This window comes from Triturus cristatus, chromosome 8 (genome assembly GCF_964204655.1).
Source record: "Triturus cristatus chromosome 8, aTriCri1.1, whole genome shotgun sequence".
In the NCBI taxonomy this organism is placed as follows: Eukaryota; Metazoa; Chordata; class Amphibia; order Caudata; family Salamandridae; genus Triturus; species Triturus cristatus.
The window spans coordinates 1,619,959,208-1,619,977,914 of record NC_140591.1 but is presented as its reverse complement, the minus strand read 5'-3'; the positions used below and the strand labels follow the sequence as shown (position 1 = coordinate 1,619,977,914).

The 18,707-nt window shown below is 31.6% G+C and overlaps 20 non-coding genes across 20 annotated transcripts; all 20 read left to right on the top strand.

Annotated features, from left to right (window-relative positions):
- The first annotated feature begins 991 nt into the window (after positions 1-991).
- On the top strand, positions 992-1,064 carry TRNAT-CGU (transfer RNA threonine (anticodon CGU)). Its single transcript has one exon. It is a non-coding gene; the product is annotated as a tRNA-Thr (tRNA).
- A 1,453-nt stretch (positions 1,065-2,517) lies between these two features.
- On the top strand, positions 2,518-2,591 carry TRNAT-AGU (transfer RNA threonine (anticodon AGU)). Its single transcript has one exon. It is a non-coding gene; the product is annotated as a tRNA-Thr (tRNA).
- Positions 2,592-3,030: 439 nt separating this feature from the next.
- On the top strand, positions 3,031-3,103 carry TRNAT-CGU (transfer RNA threonine (anticodon CGU)). The gene has a single exon. It is a non-coding gene; the product is annotated as a tRNA-Thr (tRNA).
- Positions 3,104-3,537: 434 nt separating this feature from the next.
- On the top strand, positions 3,538-3,611 carry TRNAT-AGU (transfer RNA threonine (anticodon AGU)). Its single transcript has one exon. It is a non-coding gene; the product is annotated as a tRNA-Thr (tRNA).
- Positions 3,612-4,049: 438 nt separating this feature from the next.
- TRNAT-CGU (transfer RNA threonine (anticodon CGU)) lies at positions 4,050-4,122 on the top strand. Its single transcript has one exon. It is a non-coding gene; the product is annotated as a tRNA-Thr (tRNA).
- A 434-nt stretch (positions 4,123-4,556) lies between these two features.
- TRNAT-AGU (transfer RNA threonine (anticodon AGU)) lies at positions 4,557-4,630 on the top strand. Its single transcript has one exon. It is a non-coding gene; the product is annotated as a tRNA-Thr (tRNA).
- A 1,964-nt stretch (positions 4,631-6,594) lies between these two features.
- TRNAT-AGU (transfer RNA threonine (anticodon AGU)) lies at positions 6,595-6,668 on the top strand. Its single transcript has one exon. It is a non-coding gene; the product is annotated as a tRNA-Thr (tRNA).
- Positions 6,669-7,107: 439 nt separating this feature from the next.
- Positions 7,108-7,180, top strand: TRNAT-CGU (transfer RNA threonine (anticodon CGU)). The gene has a single exon. It is a non-coding gene; the product is annotated as a tRNA-Thr (tRNA).
- A 434-nt stretch (positions 7,181-7,614) lies between these two features.
- Positions 7,615-7,688, top strand: TRNAT-AGU (transfer RNA threonine (anticodon AGU)). Its single transcript has one exon. It is a non-coding gene; the product is annotated as a tRNA-Thr (tRNA).
- Positions 7,689-8,126: 438 nt separating this feature from the next.
- TRNAT-CGU (transfer RNA threonine (anticodon CGU)) lies at positions 8,127-8,199 on the top strand. The gene has a single exon. It is a non-coding gene; the product is annotated as a tRNA-Thr (tRNA).
- Positions 8,200-8,633: 434 nt separating this feature from the next.
- On the top strand, positions 8,634-8,707 carry TRNAT-AGU (transfer RNA threonine (anticodon AGU)). Its single transcript has one exon. It is a non-coding gene; the product is annotated as a tRNA-Thr (tRNA).
- Positions 8,708-10,671: 1,964 nt separating this feature from the next.
- TRNAT-AGU (transfer RNA threonine (anticodon AGU)) lies at positions 10,672-10,745 on the top strand. Its single transcript has one exon. It is a non-coding gene; the product is annotated as a tRNA-Thr (tRNA).
- Positions 10,746-11,690: 945 nt separating this feature from the next.
- Positions 11,691-11,764, top strand: TRNAT-AGU (transfer RNA threonine (anticodon AGU)). The gene has a single exon. It is a non-coding gene; the product is annotated as a tRNA-Thr (tRNA).
- A 1,458-nt stretch (positions 11,765-13,222) lies between these two features.
- TRNAT-CGU (transfer RNA threonine (anticodon CGU)) lies at positions 13,223-13,295 on the top strand. The gene has a single exon. It is a non-coding gene; the product is annotated as a tRNA-Thr (tRNA).
- A 946-nt stretch (positions 13,296-14,241) lies between these two features.
- TRNAT-CGU (transfer RNA threonine (anticodon CGU)) lies at positions 14,242-14,314 on the top strand. Its single transcript has one exon. It is a non-coding gene; the product is annotated as a tRNA-Thr (tRNA).
- Positions 14,315-14,748: 434 nt separating this feature from the next.
- TRNAT-AGU (transfer RNA threonine (anticodon AGU)) lies at positions 14,749-14,822 on the top strand. Its single transcript has one exon. It is a non-coding gene; the product is annotated as a tRNA-Thr (tRNA).
- A 438-nt stretch (positions 14,823-15,260) lies between these two features.
- Positions 15,261-15,333, top strand: TRNAT-CGU (transfer RNA threonine (anticodon CGU)). The gene has a single exon. It is a non-coding gene; the product is annotated as a tRNA-Thr (tRNA).
- A 946-nt stretch (positions 15,334-16,279) lies between these two features.
- On the top strand, positions 16,280-16,352 carry TRNAT-CGU (transfer RNA threonine (anticodon CGU)). The gene has a single exon. It is a non-coding gene; the product is annotated as a tRNA-Thr (tRNA).
- A 947-nt stretch (positions 16,353-17,299) lies between these two features.
- Positions 17,300-17,372, top strand: TRNAT-CGU (transfer RNA threonine (anticodon CGU)). The gene has a single exon. It is a non-coding gene; the product is annotated as a tRNA-Thr (tRNA).
- A 415-nt stretch (positions 17,373-17,787) lies between these two features.
- TRNAT-AGU (transfer RNA threonine (anticodon AGU)) lies at positions 17,788-17,861 on the top strand. The gene has a single exon. It is a non-coding gene; the product is annotated as a tRNA-Thr (tRNA).
- The last annotated feature ends 846 nt before the right edge of the window (positions 17,862-18,707 follow it).

Sequence of the window (18,707 nt, the reverse complement as noted above, 5' to 3'; positions counted from 1 at the left end):
CTGTCTCGTAAACAGGAAATCCTGAGTTCAAATATCAGCAGCACCTTATTATTGGTCCTTACATGTAAAAATAATTTTCATCACGCAAATGTTTAATACGTTTTAAAAGAAAAGTACTGTTCTGTGAACATTAGAATGGGTCATCTTAAATTGAAAAACAAAAAAACGTGGTGTTGTGAAGATTTTCAAAGTAATGTTTTGAATGAAAAAGGGAAAAAAGAGTGACAAAGAGCAAAATAGAGATAAAAAATCATTCTAGAGTTGAATTCAAGTAATGCATTCTTAAAGAAGGCATGATTAAAACATTTATGAACAAGATAAGCAATATATCAATGAGGTGTTTATGAATAGGATCAGTATCCTCGTCTAAAGTAGTTGAGTAGAGCGTTTTCTGAACTGAGAAATAATTATGAAAGTGAAAAACTCAGGATTCTCTTGAACACCATATGGCAAACTGTTCCTTAAAGCATTTTCAAGAGGGTGCTGTGGCTTAGATCTTTAAAGCACCTGTCTAGTAAACAGGAGATCCTGAGTTCAAATCTCAGCAGTGCCTTGCTTTCCTCATTCTTATATAAAAAACTATTTTCATTAAGTCGTCCTGCGATTCAATTCAATTAGAAAAGTCTGATTTATCTTTCGGTTGAACAGATCATCTTAAACCTAATAAAAACTGAAAGTGTTTTCAATATTATAGTAACAATACTGTGATTGCAAAATCAAAAAGGTATTTCAATGAGCAAGAGGCAGATGAAATATGACCCTAGATTTGAGCAATATTGATGAATATTTGTAAAACACTTATTTATAAACTATTCAAAATATGGGATTGAGTTTAAAATGTGTTCTTTTTTAATACAACATAGGTATTCTTGTTTACAGATTAGGACTCCTTGCTTGTTTAACATTAGAATACATATTAAGACACTTTAACACAGGCACAGAATTTGATCACCAATACTAAATTAATGATCCCTTCTGTATCACTAAATTAGGTGCTGTGGCTAAGTGGTTAAAGCGCCTGTCTCGTAAACAGGAAATCCTGAGTTCAAATCTCAGCAGCACCTTATTATTGGTCCTTACATGTAAAAATAATTTTCATCATGCAAATGTTTAATATATTTTAAAAAGAAAAGTGTTGTTCTGTGAACATTAGAATGGGTCATCTTTAATTGAAAAACAAAAAAACGTGGTATTGTGAAGATTGTCAAAGTAATGCTTTGAATGAAAAAGGGAGAAAAAAGTGACAAAGAGCAAAATAGAGATAAAAAATCATTCTAGAGTTGAATTCAAGTAATGCATTCTTAAAGAAGGCATGATTAAAACATTATGAACAAGATAAGCAATATATCAATGAGGTGTTTATGAATAGGATCAGTATCCTCATCTAAAGTAGTTGAGTAGAGCGTTTTCTGAACTGAGAAATGATTATGAAAGTGAAAAACTCAGGATTCTCTTGAACACCATATGGCAAACTGTTCCTTAAAGCATTTTCAAGAGGGTGCTGTGGCTTAGATGGTTAAAGCGCCTGTCTAGTAAACCGGAGATCCTGAGTTCAAATCTCAGAGGTGCCTTGCTTTCCGCATTCTTAAATAAAAAACTATTTTCATTAAGTCATCCTGCGATTCAATTCAATTAGAAAAGTCTGATTTATCTTTCGGTTGAACAGATCATCTTAAACCTAATAAAAACTGAAAGTGTTTTCAATATTATAGTAACAATACTGTGATTGCAAAAATCAGAGAGGTATTTCAATGAGCAAGAGGCAGATGAAATATAACCCTAGATTTGAGCAATATTGATGAATATATGTACAACACTTATTTATGAACTATTCAAAATATGGGATTGAGTTTAAAATGTGTTCTTTTGTGATACAACATAGCTATTCTTGTTTACAGATTAGAAATCCTTGCTTGTTTAACATTAGAATACATATTAAGACACTTTAACACAGGCACAGAATTTGATCACCAATACTAAATTAATGATCCGTTCTGTATCACTAAAATAGCTGCTGTGGCTAAGTGGTTAAAGCGCCTGACTCATAAACAGGAAATCCTGAGTTCAAATCTCAGCAGCACCTTATTATTGGTCCTTACATGTAATAATAATTTTCAGCACGCAAATGTTTAATACATTTTAAAAAGAAAAGTGTTGTTCTGTGAACATTAGAATGGGTCATCTTAAATTGAAAAACTAAAAAACGTGGTATTGTGAAGATTTTCAAAGTAATGCTTTGAATGAAAAAGGGAAAAAAGAGTGACAAAGAGAAAAATAGACATAAAAAATCATTCTAGAGTTGAATTCAAGTAATGCATTCTTAAAGAAGGCATAATTAAAACATTTATGAACAGGATAAGCAATATATCAATGAGGTGTTTATGAATAGGATCAGTATCCTCGTCTAAACTATTTGAGTAGTGCGTTTTCTGAACTGAGAAATGATTATGAAAGTGAAAAACTCAGGTTTCTCTTGAACACCATATGGCAAACTGTTCCTTAAAGCATTTTCAAGAGGGTGCTGTGGCTTAGCTGGTTAAAGCGCCTGTCTAGTAAACAGGAGATCCTGAGTTCAAATCTCAGCAGTGCCTTGCTTTCCTCATTCTTAAATAAAAAAATTATTTTCATTAAGTCGTCCTGCGATTCAATTAAATTAGAAAAGTCTGATTTATCTTTCGGTTGAACAGATCCTTTTAAACCTAATAAAAACTGAAAGTGTTTTCAATAGTATAGTAACAATACTGTGATTGCAAAATCAAAAAGGTATTTCAATGAGCAAGAGGCAGATGAAATATAACCCTAGATTTGAGCAATATTGATGAATATATGTAAAACACTTATTTATGAACTATTCAAAATATGGGATTGAGTTTAAAATGTGTTCTTTTGTAATACAACATAGCTATTCTTGTTTACAGATTAGGAATCCTTGCTTGTTTAACATTAGAATACATATTAAGACACTTTAACACAGGCACAGAATTTGATCACCAATACTAAATTAATGATCCCTTCTGTATCACTAAAATAGGTGCTGTGGCTAAGTGGTTAAAGCGCCTGTCTCGTAAACAGGAAATCCTGAGTTCAAATCTCAGCAGCACCTTATTATTGGTCCTTACATGTAAAAATTATTTTCATCACGCAAATGTTTAATACATTTTAAAAAGAAAAGTGTTGTTCTGTGAACATTAGAATGGGTCATCTTAAATTGAAAAACAAAAAAACGTGGTATTGTGAAGATTTTCAAAGTAATGCTTTGAATGAAAAAGGGAAAAAAGAGTGACAAAGAGCAAAATAGAGATAAAAAATCATTCTAGAGTTGAAATCAAGTAATGCATTCTTAAAGAAGGCATAATTAAAACATTTATGAACAGGATAAGCAATATATCAATGAGGTGTTTATGAATAGGATCAGTATCCTCGTCTAAACTATTTGAGTAGTGCGTTTTCTGAACTGAGAAATGATTATGAAAGTGAAAAACTCAGGTTTCTCTTGAACACCATATGGCAAACTGTTCCTTAAAGCATTTTCAAGAGGGTGCTGTGGCTTAGCTGGTTAAAGCGCCTGTCTAGTAAACAGGAGATCCTGAGTTCAAATCTCAGCAGTGCCTTGCTTTCCTCATTCTTAAATAAAAAACTATTTTCATTAATTCGTCCTGCGATTCAATTAAATTAGAAAAGTCTGATTTATCTATCGGTTGAACAGATCATCTTAAACCTAATAAAAACTGAAAGTGTTTTCAATATTATAGTAACAATACTGTGATTGCAAAATCAAAAAGGTATTTCAATGAGCAAGAGGCAGATTAAATATAACCCTAGATTTGGGCAATATTGATGAATATATATAAAACACTTATTCATGAACTATTCAAAATATGGGATTGAGTTTAAAATGTGTTCTTTTTTAATACAACATAGCTATTCTTGTTTACAGATTAGGAATCCTTGCTTTTTTAACATTAGAATACATATTAAGACACTTTAACACAGGCACAGAATTTGATCACCAATACTAAATTAATGATCCCTTCTATATCTCTAAAGTAGGTGCTGTGGCTAAGTGGTTAAAGCGCCTGTCTCGTAAACAGGAAATCCTGAGTTCAAATCTCAGCAGCACCTTATTATTGGTCCTTACATGTAAAAATAATTTTCATTACGCAAATGTTTAAAACATTTTAAAAAGAAAAGTATTGTTCTGTGAACATTAGAATGGGTCATCTTAAATTGAAAACCAAAAAAACATGGTATTGTGAAGATTTTCAAAGTAATGCTTTGAATGAAAAAGGGAAAAAACAGTGACAAAGAGCAAAATAGAGATAAAAAATCATTCTAGAGTTGAATTCAAGTAATGCATTCTTAAAGAAGGCATAATTAAAACATTTATGAACAGGATAAGCAATATATCAATGAGGTGTTTATCAATAGGATCAGTATCCTCGTCTAAACTATTTGAGTAGTGCGTTTTCTGAACTGAGAAATGATTATGAAAGTGAAAAACTCAGGTTTCTCTTGAACACCATATGGCAAACTGTTCCTTAAAACTTTTTCAAGAGGGTGCTGTGGCTTAGCTGGTTAAAGCGCCTGTCTAGTAAACAGGAGATCCTGAGTTCAAATCTCAGCAGTGCCTTGTTTCCTCATTCTTAAATACAAAATTATTTTCATTAAGTCGTCCTGCGATTCAATCAAATTAGAAAAGTCTGATTTATTTTTCGGTTGAACAGATCATCTTAAACCTATTAAAAACTGAAAGTGTTTTCAATATTATAGTAACAATACTGTGATTGCAAAAATCAAAAAGGTATTTCAATGAGCAAGAGGCAGATGAAATATAACCCTAGATTTGAGCAATATTGATGAACATATGTAAAACACTTATTTATGAACTATGCAAAATATGGGATTGAGTTTAAAATGTGTTCTTTTGTAATACAACATAGCTATTCTTGTTTACAGATTAGGAATCCTTGCTTGTTTAACATTAGAATACATATTAAGACACTTTAACACAGGCACAGAATTTGATCACCAATACTAAATTAATGATCCCTTCTGTATCACTAAAATAGGTGCTGTTGCTAAGTGGTTAAAGCGCCTGTCTCGTAAACAGGAAATCCTGAGTTCAAATATCAGCAGCACCTTATTATTGGTCCTTACATGTAAAAATAATTTTCATCACGCAAATGTTTAATACGTTTTAAAAGAAAAGTACTGTTCTGTGAACATTAGAATGGGTCATCTTAAATTGAAAAACAAAAAAACGTGGTGTTGTGAAGATTTTCAAAGTAATGTTTTGAATGAAAAAGGGAAAAAAGAGTGACAAAGAGCAAAATAGAGATAAAAAATCATTCTAGAGTTGAATTCAAGTAATGCATTCTTAAAGAAGGCATGATTAAAACATTTATGAACAAGATAAGCAATATATCAATGAGGTGTTTATGAATAGGATCAGTATCCTCGTCTAAAGTAGTTGAGTAGAGCGTTTTCTGAACTGAGAAATAATTATGAAAGTGAAAAACTCAGGATTCTCTTGAACACCATATGGCAAACTGTTCCTTAAAGCATTTTCAAGAGGGTGCTGTGGCTTAGATGGTTAAAGCGCCTGTCTAGTAAACTGGAGATCCTGAGTTCAAATCTCAGAGGTGCCTTGCTTTCCGCATTCTTAAATAAAAAACTATTTTCATTAAGTCATCCTGCGATTCAATTCAATTAGAAAAGTCTGATTTATCTTTCGGTTGAACAGATCATCTTAAACCTAATAAAAACTGAAAGTGTTTTCAATATTATAGTAACAATACTGTGATTGCAAAAATCAGAGAGGTATTTCAATGAGCAAGAGGCAGATGAAATATAACCCTAGATTTGAGCAATATTGATGAATATATGTACAACACTTATTTATGAACTATTCAAAATATGGGATTGAGTTTAAAATGTGTTCTTTTGTGATACAACATAGCTATTCTTGTTTACAGATTAGAAATCCTTGCTTGTTTAACATTAGAATACATATTAAGACACTTTAACACAGGCACAGAATTTGATCACCAATACTAAATTAATGATCCGTTCTGTATCACTAAAATAGCTGCTGTGGCTAAGTGGTTAAAGCGCCTGACTCATAAACAGGAAATCCTGAGTTCAAATCTCAGCAGCACCTTATTATTGGTCCTTACATGTAATAATAATTTTCAGCACGCAAATGTTTAATACATTTTAAAAAGAAAAGTGTTGTTCTGTGAACATTAGAATGGGTCATCTTAAATTGAAAAACTAAAAAACGTGGTATTGTGAAGATTTTCAAAGTAATGCTTTGAATGAAAAAGGGAAAAAAGAGTGACAAAGAGAAAAATAGACATAAAAAATCATTCTAGAGTTGAATTCAAGTAATGCATTCTTAAAGAAGGCATAATTAAAACATTTATGAACAGGATAAGCAATATATCAATGAGGTGTTTATGAATAGGATCAGTATCCTCGTCTAAACTATTTGAGTAGTGCGTTTTCTGAACTGAGAAATGATTATGAAAGTGAAAAACTCAGGTTTCTCTTGAACACCATATGGCAAACTGTTCCTTAAAGCATTTTCAAGAGGGTGCTGTGGCTTAGCTGGTTAAAGCGCCTGTCTAGTAAACAGGAGATCCTGAGTTCAAATCTCAGCAGTGCCTTGCTTTCCTCATTCTTAAATAAAAAAATTATTTTCATTAAGTCGTCCTGCGATTCAATTAAATTAGAAAAGTCTGATTTATCTTTCGGTTGAACAGATCCTTTTAAACCTAATAAAAACTGAAAGTGTTTTCAATAGTATAGTAACAATACTGTGATTGCAAAATCAAAAAGGTATTTCAATGAGCAAGAGGCAGATGAAATATAACCCTAGATTTGAGCAATATTGATGAATATATGTAAAACACTTATTTATGAACTATTCAAAATATGGGATTGAGTTTAAAATGTGTTCTTTTGTAATACAACATAGCTATTCTTGTTTACAGATTAGGAATCCTTGCTTGTTTAACATTAGAATACATATTAAGACACTTTAACACAGGCACAGAATTTGATCACCAATACTAAATTAATGATCCCTTCTGTATCACTAAAATAGGTGCTGTGGCTAAGTGGTTAAAGCGCCTGTCTCGTAAACAGGAAATCCTGAGTTCAAATCTCAGCAGCACCTTATTATTGGTCCTTACATGTAAAAATTATTTTCATCACGCAAATGTTTAATACATTTTAAAAAGAAAAGTGTTGTTCTGTGAACATTAGAATGGGTCATCTTAAATTGAAAAACAAAAAAACGTGGTATTGTGAAGATTTTCAAAGTAATGCTTTGAATGAAAAAGGGAAAAAAGAGTGACAAAGAGCAAAATAGAGATAAAAAATCATTCTAGAGTTGAAATCAAGTAATGCATTCTTAAAGAAGGCATAATTAAAACATTTATGAACAGGATAAGCAATATATCAATGAGGTGTTTATGAATAGGATCAGTATCCTCGTCTAAACTATTTGAGTAGTGCGTTTTCTGAACTGAGAAATGATTATGAAAGTGAAAAACTCAGGTTTCTCTTGAACACCATATGGCAAACTGTTCCTTAAAGCATTTTCAAGAGGGTGCTGTGGCTTAGCTGGTTAAAGCGCCTGTCTAGTAAACAGGAGATCCTGAGTTCAAATCTCAGCAGTGCCTTGCTTTCCTCATTCTTAAATAAAAAACTATTTTCATTAATTCGTCCTGCGATTCAATTAAATTAGAAAAGTCTGATTTATCTATCGGTTGAACAGATCATCTTAAACCTAATAAAAACTGAAAGTGTTTTCAATATTATAGTAACAATACTGTGATTGCAAAATCAAAAAGGTATTTCAATGAGCAAGAGGCAGATTAAATATAACCCTAGATTTGGGCAATATTGATGAATATATATAAAACACTTATTCATGAACTATTCAAAATATGGGATTGAGTTTAAAATGTGTTCTTTTTTAATACAACATAGCTATTCTTGTTTACAGATTAGGAATCCTTGCTTTTTTAACATTAGAATACATATTAAGACACTTTAACACAGGCACAGAATTTGATCACCAATACTAAATTAATGATCCCTTCTATATCTCTAAAGTAGGTGCTGTGGCTAAGTGGTTAAAGCGCCTGTCTCGTAAACAGGAAATCCTGAGTTCAAATCTCAGCAGCACCTTATTATTGGTCCTTACATGTAAAAATAATTTTCATTACGCAAATGTTTAAAACATTTTAAAAAGAAAAGTATTGTTCTGTGAACATTAGAATGGGTCATCTTAAATTGAAAACCAAAAAAACATGGTATTGTGAAGATTTTCAAAGTAATGCTTTGAATGAAAAAGGGAAAAAACAGTGACAAAGAGCAAAATAGAGATAAAAAATCATTCTAGAGTTGAATTCAAGTAATGCATTCTTAAAGAAGGCATAATTAAAACATTTATGAACAGGATAAGCAATATATCAATGAGGTGTTTATCAATAGGATCAGTATCCTCGTCTAAACTATTTGAGTAGTGCGTTTTCTGAACTGAGAAATGATTATGAAAGTGAAAAACTCAGGTTTCTCTTGAACACCATATGGCAAACTGTTCCTTAAAACTTTTTCAAGAGGGTGCTGTGGCTTAGCTGGTTAAAGCGCCTGTCTAGTAAACAGGAGATCCTGAGTTCAAATCTCAGCAGTGCCTTGCTTTCCTCATTCTTAAATACAAAATTATTTTCATTAAGTCGTCCTGCGATTCAATTAAATTAGAAAAGTCTGATTTATCTTTCGGTTGAACAGATCATCTTAAACCTAATAAAAACTGAAAGTGTTTTCAATATTATAGTAACAATACTGTGATTGCAAAATTAAAAAGGTATTTCAATGATCAAGAGGCAGATGAAATATGACCCTAGATTTGAGCAATATTGATGAATATTTGTAAAACACTTATTTATAAACTATTCAAAATATGGGATTGAGTTTAAAATGTGTTCTTTTTTAATACAACATAGGTATTCTTGTTTAAAGATTAGGAATCCTTGCTTGTTTAACATTAGAATACATATTAAGACACTTTAACACAGGCACAGAATTTGATCACCAATACTAAATTAATGATCCCTTCTGTATCATTAAATTAGGTGCTGTGGCTAAGTGGTTAAAGCGCCTTTCTCGTAAACAGGAAATCCTGAGTTCAAATCTCAGCAGTACCTTATTATTGGTCCTTACATGTAAAAATAATTTTCATCACGCAAATGTTTAATACATTTTAAAAAGAAAAGTGTTGTTCTGTGAACATTAGAATGGGTCATCTTAAATTGAAAAACTAAAAAACGTGGTATTGTGAAGATTTTCAAAGTAATGCTTTGAATGAAAAAGGGAAAAAAGAGTGACAAAGAGCAAAATAGAGATAAACAATCATTCTAGAGTTGAAATCAAGTAATGAATTCTTAAAGAAGGCATAATTAAAACATTTATGAACAGGATAAGCAATATATCAATGAGGTGTGTATCAATAGGATCAGTATCCTCGTCTAAAGTAGTTGAGTAGAGCGTTTTCTGAACTGAGAAATGATTATGAAAGTGAAAAACTCAGGATTCTCTTGAACACCATATGACAAACTGTTCCTTAAAGCATTTTCAAGAGGGTGCTGTCGCTTAGCTGGTTAAAGCGCCTGTCTAGTAAACAGGAGATCCTGAGTTCAAATCTCAGCAGTGCCTTGCTTTCCTCATTCTTAAATAAAAAACTATTTTCATTAATTCGTCCTGCGATTCAATTCAATTAGAAAAGTCTGATTTATCTTTCGGTTGAACAGATCATCTTAAACCTAATAAAAACTGAAAGTGTTTTCAATATTATAGTAACAATACTGTGATTGCAAAAATCAAAAAGGTATTTCAATGAGCAAGAGGCAGATGAAATGTAACCCTAGATTTGAGCAATATTGATTAATATATGTAAAACACTTATTTATGAACTATTCAAAATATGGGATTGAGTTTAAAATGTGTTCTTTTGTAATACAACATAGCTATTCCTGTTTACAGATTAGGAATCCTTGCTTGTTTAACATTAGAATACATATTAAGACACTTTAACACAGGCACAGAATTTGATCACCAATACTAAATTAATGATCCCTTCTGTATCACTAAAATAGGTGCTGTTGCTAAGTGGTTAAAGCGCCTGTCTCGTAAACAGGAAATCCTGAGTTCAAATGTCAGCAGCACCTTATTATTGGTCCTTACATGTAAAAATAATTTTCATCACGCAAATGTTTAATACGTTTTAAAAAGAAAAGTGTTGTTCTGTGAACATTAGAATGGGTCATCTTAAATTGAAAAACTAAAAAACGTGGTATTGTGAAGATTTTCAAAGTAATGCTTTGAATGAAAAAGGGAAAAAGAGTGACAAAGAGAAAAATAGACATAAAAAATCATTCTAGAGTTGAATTCAAGTAATGCATTCTTAAAGAAGGCATAATTAAAACATTTATGAACAGGATAAGCACTATATCAATGAGGTGTTTATCAATAGGATCAGTATCCTCGTCTAAACTATTTGAGTAGTGCGTTTTCTGAACTGAGAAATGATTATGAAAGTGAAAAACTCAGGTTTCTCTTGAACACCATATGGCAAACTGTTCCTTAAAGCATTTTCAAGAGGGTGCTGTGGCTTAGCTGGTTAAAGCGCCTGTCTAGTAAACAGGAGATCCTGAGTTCAAATCTCAGCAGTGCCTTGCTTTTCTCATTCTTAAATAAAAAACTATTTTCATTAAGTCGTCCTGCGATTCAATTCAATTAGAAAAGTCTGATTTATCTTTCGGTTGAACAGATCATCTTAAACCTAATAAAAACTGAAAGTGTTTTCAATATTATAGTAACAATACTGTGATTGCAAAAATCAGAAAGGTATTTCAATGAGCAAGAGGCAGATGAAATGTAACCCTAGATTTGAGCAATATTGATGAATATATGTAAAACACTTATTTATGAACTATTCAAAATATGGGATTGAGTTTAAAATGTGTTCTTTTGTAATACAACATAGCTATTCCTGTTTACAGATTAGGAATCCTTGCTTGTTTAACATTAGAATACATATTAAGACACTTTAACACAGGCACAGAATTTGATCACCAATACTAAATTAATGATCCCTTCTGTATCACTAAAATAGGTGCTGTTGCTAAGTGGTTAAAGCGCCTGTCTCGTAAACAGGAAATCCTGAGTTCAAATGTCAGCAGCACCTTATTATTGGTCCTTACATGTAAAAATAATTTTCATCACGCAAATGTTTAATACGTTTTAAAAAGAAAAGTGTTGTTCTGTGAACATTAGAATGGGTCATCTTAAATTGAAAAACAAAAAAACGTGGTATTGTGAAGATTTTCAAAGTAATGCTTTGAATGAAAAAGGGAAAAAGAGTGACAAAGAGAAAAATAGACATAAAAAATCATTCTAGAGTTGAATTCAAGTAATGCATTCTTAAAGAAGGCATAATTAAAACATTTATGAACAGGATAAGCAATATATCAATGAGGTGTTTATGAATAGGATCAGTATCCTCGTCTAAACTATTTGAGTAGTGCATTTTCTGAACTGAGAAATGATTATGAAAGTGAAAAACTCAGGTTTCTCTTGAACACCATATGGCAAACTGTTCCTTAAAGCATTTTCAAGAGGGTGCTGTGGCTTAGCTGGTTAAAGCGCCTGTCTAGTAAACAGGAGATCCTGAGTTCAAATCTCAGCAGTGCCTTGCTTTTCTCATTCTTAAATAAAAAACTATTTTCATTAAGTCGTCCTGCGATTCAATTCAATTAGAAAAGTCTGATTTATCTTTCGGTTGAACAGATCATCTTAAACCTAATAAAAACTGAAAGTGTTTTCAATATTATAGTAACAATACTGTGATTGCAAAAATCAGAAAGGTATTTCAATGAGCAAGAGGCAGATGAAATATAACCCTAGATTTGAGCAATATTGATGAATATATGTAAAACACTTATTTATGAACTATTCAAAATATGGGATTAAGTTTAAAATGTGTTCTTTTGTAATACAACATAGCTATTCTTGTTTACAGATTAGGAATCCTTGCTTGTTTAACATTAGAATACATATTAAGACACTTTAACACAGGCACAGAATTTGATCACCAATACTAAATTAATGATCCCTTCTGTATCACTAAAATAGCTGCTGTGGCTAAGTGGTTAAAGCGCCTGTCTCATAAACAAGAAATCCTGCGTTCAAATCTCAGCAGCACCTTATTATTGGTCCTTACATGTAAAAATAATTTTCAGCACGCAAATGTTTAATACATTTTAAAAAGAAAAGTGTTGTTCTGTGAACATTAGAATGGGTCATCTTAAATTGAAAAACAAAAAAACGTGGTATTGTGAAGATTTTCAAAGTAATGCTTTGAATGAAAAAGGGAAAAAAGAGTGACAAAGAGCAAAATAGAGATAAAAAATCATTCTAGAGTTGAATTCAAGTAATGCATTCTTAAAGAAGGCATAATTAAAACATTTATGAACAGGATAAGCAATATATCAATGAGGTGTTTATGAATAGGATCAGTATCCTCGTCTAAACTATTTGAGTAGTGCGTTTTCTGAACTGAGAAATGATTATGAAAGTGAAAAACTCAGGTTTCTCTTGAACACCATATGGCAAACTGTTCCTTAAAGCATTTTCAAGAGGGTGCTGTGGCTTAGCTGGTTAAAGCGCCTGTCTAGTAAACAGTAGATCCTGAGTTCAAATCTCAGCAGTGCCTTGCTTTCCTCATTCTTACATAAAAAATTATTTTCATTAAGTCGTCCTGCGATTCAATTCAATTAGAAAAGTCTGATTTATCTTTCGGTTGAACAGATCATCTTAAACCTAATAAAAACTGAAAGTGTTTTCAATTTTATAGTAACAATACTGTGATTGCAAAATCAAAAAGGTATTTCAATGAGCAAGAGGCAGATGAAATATGACCCTAGATTTGAGCAATATTGATGAATATATGTAAAACACTTATTTATAAACTATTCAAAATATGGGATTGAGTTTAAAATGTGTTCTTTTTTAAGACAACATATCTATTCTTGTTTACAGATTAGGAATCCTTGCTTGTTTAACATTAGAATACATATTAAGACACTTTAACACAGGCACAGAAGTTGATCACCAATACTAAATTAATGATCCCTTCTGTATCACTAAAGTAGATGCTGTGGCTAAGTGGTTAAAGCGCCTGTCTCGTAAACAGGAAATCCTGAGTTCAAATCTCAGCAGCACCTTATTATTGGTCCTTACATGTAAAAATAATTTTCATCACGCAAATGTTTAATTGATTTTAAAAAGAAAAGTGTTGTTCTGTGAACATTAGAATGGGTCATCTTAAATTGAAAAACTAAAAAACGTGGTATTGTGAAGATTTTCAAAGTAATGCTTTGAATGAAAAAGGGAAAAAAGAGTGACAAAGAGCAAAAGAGAGATAAAAAATCATTCTAGAGTTGAATTCAAGTAATGCATTCTTAAAGAAGGCATGATTAAAACATTTATGAACAGGATAAGCAATATATCAATGAGGTGTTTATGAATAGGATCAGTATTCTCGTCTAAACTATTTGAGTAGTGCGTTTTCTGAACTGAGAAATGATTATGAAAGTGAAAAACTCAGGTTTCTCTTGAACACCATATGGCAAACTGTTCCTTAAAGTATTTTCAAGAGGGTGCTGTGGCTTAGCTGGTTAAAGCGCCTGTCTAGTAAACAGGAGATCCTGAGTTCAAATCTAAGCAGTGCCTTGCTTTCCTCATTCTTAAATAAAAAATTATTTTCATTAAGTCGTCCTGCGATTCAATTAAATTAGAAAAGTCTGATTTATCTTTCGGTTGAACAGATCATCTTAAACCTAATAAAAACTGTAAGTGTTTTCAATATTATAGTAACAATACTGTGATTGCAAAATTAAAAAGGTATTTCAATGAGCAAGAGGCAGATGAAATATAACCCTAGATTTGAGCAATATTGATGAATATATGTAAAACACTTATTTATGAACTATTCAACATATGGGATTGAGTTTAAAATGTGTTCTTTTGTAATACAACATAGCTATTCTTGTTTACAGATTAGGAATCCTTGCTTGTTTAACATTAGAATACATATTAAGACACTTTAACACAGGCACAGAATTTGATTACCAATACTAAATTAATGATCCCTTCTTTATCACTAAAATAGGTGCTGTGGCTAAGTGGTTAAAGCGCCTGTCTCGTAAACAGGAAATCCTGAGTTCAAATCTCAGCAGCACCTTATTATTGGTCCTTACATGTAAAAATAATTTTCATCACGCAAATGTTTAATACATTTTAAAAAGAAAAGTGTTGTTCTGTGAACATTAGAATGGGTCATCTTAAATTGAAAAACAAAAAAACGTGGTATTGTGAAGATTTTTAAAGTAATGCTTTGAATGAAAAAGGGAAAAAAGAGTGACAAAGAGCAAAATAGAGATAAAAAATCATTCTAGAGTTGAATTCAAGTAATGCATTCTTAAAGAAGGCATGATTAAAACATTTATGAACAAGATAAGCAATATATCAATGAGGTGTTTATCAATAGGATCAGTATCCTCGTCTAAAGTAGTTGAGTAGAGCGTTTTCTGAACTGAGAAATGATTATGAAAGTGAAAAACTCAGGAGTCTCTTGAACACCATATGGCAAACTGTTCCTTAAAGTATTTTCAAGAGGGTGCTGTGGCTTAGCTGGTTAAAGCGCCTGTCTAGTAAACAGGAGATCCTGAGTTCAAATCTCAGCAGTGCCTTGCTTTCCTCTTTCTTAAATAAAAAACTATTTTCATTAATTCGTCCTGCGATTCAATTAAATTAGAAAAGTCTGATTTATCTTTCGGTTGAACAGATCATCTTAAACCTAATAAAAACTGAAAGTGTTTACAATATTATAGTAACAATACTGTGATTGCACAATCAAAAAGGTATTTCAATGAGCAAGAGGCAGATGAAATATGACCCTAGATTTGAGCAATATTGATGAATATATGTAAAACACTTATTTATGAACTATTCAAAATATGCGATTGAGTTTAAAATGTGTTCTTTTTTAATACAACATAGCTATTCTTGTTTACAGATTAGGAATCCTTGCTTGTTTAACATTAGAATACATATTAAGACACTTTGACACAGGCATAGAATTTGATCACCAATACTAAATTAATGATCCCTTCTATATCAGTAAAGTAGGTGCTGTGGCTAAGTGGTTAAAGCGCCTGTCTCGTAAACGGGAAATCCTGAGTTCAAATCTCAGCAGCACCTTATTATTGGTCCTTACATGTAAAAATAATTTTCATCACGCAAATGTTTAATACATTTTAAAAAGAAAAGTGTTGTTCTGTGAACATTAGAATGGGTCATCTTAAATTGAAAAACTAAAAAACGTGGTATTGTGAAGATTTTCAAAGTAATGCTTTGAATGAAAAAGGGAAAAAAGAGTGACAAAGAGCAAAAGAGAGATAAAAAATCATTCTAGAGTTGAATTCAAGTAATGCATTCTTAAAGAAGGCATGATTAAAACATTTATGAACAGGATAAGCAATATATCAATGAGGTGTTTATGAATAGGATCAGTATTCTCGTCTAAACTATTTGAGTAGTGCGTTTTCTGAACTGAGAAATGATTATGAAAGTGAAAAACTCAGGTTTCTCTTGAACACCATATGGCAAACTGTTCCTTAAAGTATTTTCAAGAGGGTGCTGTGGCTTAGCTGGTTAAAGCGCCTGTCTAGTAAACAGGAGATCCTGAGTTCAAATCTAAGCAGTGCCTTGCTTTCCTCATTCTTAAATAAAAAATTATTTTCATTAAGTCGTCCTGCGATTCAATTAAATTAGAAAAGTCTGATTTATCTTTCGGTTGAACAGATCATCTTAAACCTAATAAAAACTGTAAGTGTTTTCAATATTATAGTAACAATACTGTGATTGCAAAATTAAAAAGGTATTTCAATGATCAAGAGGCAGATGAAATATGACCCTAGATTTGAGCAATATTGATGAATATTTGTAAAACACTTATTTATAAACTATTCAAAATATGGGATTGAGTTTAAAATGTGTTCTTTTTTAATACAACATAGGTATTCTTGTTTACAGATTAGGAATCCTTGCTTGTTTAACATTAGAATACATATTAAGACACTTTAACACAGGCACAGAATTTGATCACCAATACTAAATTAATGATCCCTTCTGTATCACTAAATTAGGTGCTGTGGCTAAGTGGTTAAAGCGCCTGTCTCGTAAACAGGAAATCCTGAGTTCAAATCTCAGCAGTACCTTATTATTGGTCCTTACATGTAAAAATAATTTTCATCACGCAAATGTTTAATACATTTTAAAAAGAAAAGTGTTGTTCTGTGAACATTAGAATGGGTCATCTTAAATTGAAAAACTAAAAAACGTGGTATTGTGAAGATTTTCAAAGTAATGCTTTGAATGAAAAAGGGAAAAAAGAGTGACAAAGAGCAAAATAGAGATAAAAAATCATTCTAGAGTTGAAATCAAGTAATGCATTCTTAAAGAAGGCATAATTAAAACATTTATGAACAGGATAAGCAATATATCAATGAGGTGTTTATCAATAGGATCAGTATCCTCGTCTAAAGTAGTTGAGTAGAGCGTTTTCTGAACTGAGAAATGATTATGAAAGTGAACAACTCAGGATTCTCTTGAACACCATATGACAAACTGTTCCTTAAAGCATTTTCAAGAGGGTGCTGTCGCTTAGCTGGTTAAAGCGCCTGTCTAGTAAACAGGAGATCCTGAGTTCAAATCTCAGCAGTCCCTTGCTTTCCTCATTCTTAAATAAAAAACTATTTTCATTAATTCGTCCTGCGATTCAATTAAATTAGAAAAGTCTGATTTATCTTTCGGTTGAACAGATCATCTTAAACCTAATAAAAACTGAAAGTGTTTTCAATATTATAGTAACAATACTGTGATTGCAAAAATCAAAAAGGTATTTCAATGAGCAAGAGGCAGATGAAATGTAACCCTAGATTTGAGCAATATTGGTTAATATATGTAAAACACTTATTTATGAACTATTCAAAATATGTGATTGAGTTTAAAATGTGTTCTTTTGTAATACAACATAGCTATTCTTGTTTACAGATTAGGAATCCTTGCTTGTTTAACATTAGAATACATATTAAGACACTTTAACACAGGCACAGAATTTGATCACCAATACTAAATTAATGATCCCTTCTGTATCACTTAAATAGGTGCTGTGGCTAAGTGGTTAAAGCGCCTGTCTCGTAAACAGGAAATCCTGAGTTCAAATCTCAGCAGCACCTTATTATTGGTCCTTTCATCATGCAAATGTTTAATATATTTTAAAAAGAAAAGTGTTGTTCTGTGAACATTAGAATGGGTCATCTTAAATTGAAAAACAAAAAAACGTGGTATTGTGAAGATTTTCAAAGTAATGCTTGAATGAAAAAGGGAGAAAAAAGTGACAAAGAGCAAAATAGAGATAAAAAATCATTCTAGAGTTGAATTCAAGTAATGCATTCTTAAAGAAGGCATGATTAAAACATTATGAACAAGATAAGCAATATATCAATGAGGTGTTTATGAATAGGATCAGTATCCTCGTCTAAACTATTTGAGTAGTGCGTTTTCTGAACTGAGAAATGATTATGAAAGTGAAAAACTCAGGTTTCTCTTGAACACCATATGGCAAACTGTTCCTTAAAGCTTTTTCAAGAGGGTGCTGTGGCTTAGCTGGTTAAAGCGCCTGTCTAGTAAACAGGAGATCCTGAGTTCAAATCTCAGCAGTGCCTTGCTTTCCTCATTCTTAAATACAAAATGATTTTCATTAAGTCGTCCTGCGATTCAATTAAATTAGAAAAGTCTGATTTATTTTTCGGTTGAACAGATCATCTTAAACCTATTAAAAACTGAAAGTGTTTTCAATATTATAGTAACAATACTGTGATTGCAAAAATCAAAAAGGTATTTCAATGAGCAAGAGGCAGATGAAATATAACCCTAGATTTGAGCAATATTGATGAACATATGTAAAACACTTATTTATGAACTATGCAAAATATGGGATTGAGTTTAAAATGTGTTCTTTTGTAATACAACATAGCTATTCTTGTTTACAGATTAGGAATCCTTGCTTGTTTAACATTAGAATACATATTAAGACACTTTAACACAGGCACAGAATTTGATCACCAATACTAAATTAATGATCCCTTCTGTATCACTAAAATAGGTGCTGTTGCTAAGTGGTTAAAGCGCCTGTCTCGTAAACAGGAAATCCTGAGTTCAAATATCAGCAGCACCTTATCATTGGTCCTTACATGTAAAAATAATTTTCATCACGCAAATGTTTAATACGTTTTAAAAGAAAAGTACTGTTCTGTGAACATTAGAATGGGTCATCTTAAATTGAAAAACAAAAAAAAGTGGTGTTGTGAAGATTTTCAAAGTAATGTTTTGAATGAAAAAGGGAAAAAAGAGTGACAAAGAGCAAAATAGAGATAAAAAATCATTCTAGAGTTGAATTCAAGTAATGCATTCTTAAAGAAGGCATGATTAAAACATTTATGAACAAGATAAGCAATATATCAATGAGGTGTTTATGAATAGGATCAGTATCCTCGTCTAAAGTAGTTGAG